This window comes from Pipistrellus kuhlii, unplaced genomic scaffold, assembly GCF_014108245.1.
Source record: "Pipistrellus kuhlii isolate mPipKuh1 unplaced genomic scaffold, mPipKuh1.p scaffold_m20_p_9, whole genome shotgun sequence".
NCBI lineage: Eukaryota > Metazoa > Chordata > Mammalia > Chiroptera > Vespertilionidae > Pipistrellus > Pipistrellus kuhlii.
Window position 1 is genome coordinate 44389553 of NW_023425595.1, and position 1482 is coordinate 44391034.

The 1482-nt window shown below is 40.9% G+C and overlaps 1 pseudogene; it reads right to left on the reverse strand.

Moving 5' to 3' along the window:
• Positions 1-317: 317 nt before the first annotated feature.
• On the reverse strand, positions 318-1227 carry LOC118713284 (annotated as a pseudogene).
• Positions 1228-1482: the final 255 nt, after the last annotated feature.

Here is a 1482-nt window from a genome sequence, read left to right on the forward strand (position 1 = left end):
ATTATATGAGATAACTGGATATTTGGTGGGGTTTAATTTTAATTTTTATTTTTGTGTTTTTGTTTTTGTTTTTTATTTTGTTTTTGCCAAAAAGGTCTAAATATTTTGTTCTCTTTTTCTTTTTAAATAAAAATAAACAATAAAACAAAAATTCACAAGCTGCCTTCTTCCAACCCTCCCTCCCCCCACTTCCCTCTCCAACCTGCAGTCTTGTCACTTGCTCCCTTTCCTTCATCCCATTCACTTTCAGCTGAGAAAATGAACTGCTGGAAGCACATGGAGACATGATGAAGGGAGGTGGTGAACTGTGTCCACACTCAGGGTGAAACTGAGCAAGTCTGCATTTTCTGGGTTATGGATTGTTTCCTTTCATTAGCCAAATTGAAAGAAGAAATTCCCTGGGCCAGAAGCTTCAAAGCTGAAATCCAGGGGATCGTTGAAGATTATCTTGAAGATATTATCTGCACCAAAATTACCCATATTCATGCTCCCCTCATCTCAGTCCTTTCCATTGCCATAGCAAGACTCTTTCCTGCAATCAGAGAGGATGGTAAACATCTCCCACTTCCTTGAACTTTTTCTCCTAAACTTGGGCACTGGCTCCACTGTGCCCATCTGGGTGGTGCATCAAGACCCTTTTCTAGTAAGTTTTCTTGATCTCATCCTCAGCAGCACTCTTGTCCACTCCCAGAATCTTGTAGTAATCTTTCCTCTTATTTCTTCAGTTCCAGCTGTGCATCTTTTGAGTTGTGTTCTTCTGTTTTCTCCATCTTATACTTTTTCACGTTCCAGCTCTGCTTCTTCCTACTGTTCTGTGTCCGTGTAACCCTGAGTTCTTCTCAGGTAGGCTTTTGAGGATGTGTCATTGAGCTTCACTGCATTTGTGCAGTCTTCCATTGCATCATCCAGTTTCCTAGGCTTGGGAGTAACCCTACCCTGATTACAACAGAGTTTAGCATTTGTTTTTATATTATTGTTGGGGTTTATCCCTAGGACTTCTGTGGACAGTTCATATGCTAACTTGTAATTTTCTTCTTTAAGGGCTTTATTCCCATCTTCTTTATTTTGTTTAAGTGCTTTGGCATCTCTGCAAGCAACACAGGCCTTCTCATGTCCAGGAATCATCCTGAGAGACTGCATGAAACACTGAACCACCTTCTCAAGACCATCTTCATAATGAAGGCAAAGGGCTGATACATACAGAGCATCTGCATTGGTGGGCTCCATTCATATGGGAGGATCTCTCTGTTGCAAGTTTTCCTTGACTATTATTACCACAGCATCATCCATTTTTCTTAGGTAGGATCAAGTTATCCTTCCTCCATCATATGTCCCTGAGTTTCCCTTTCCATTTTGCTAGAAATCAGGGGGATGTAAAGAACACAGGACCAGCTGCTGAGGTATCTGAGATAAGAGAGATAAAGGCAAATAGGTGGCAATGTAAAGTTTAGTGGAGAGAGTGAGGATAAACTTAGGGTTTCT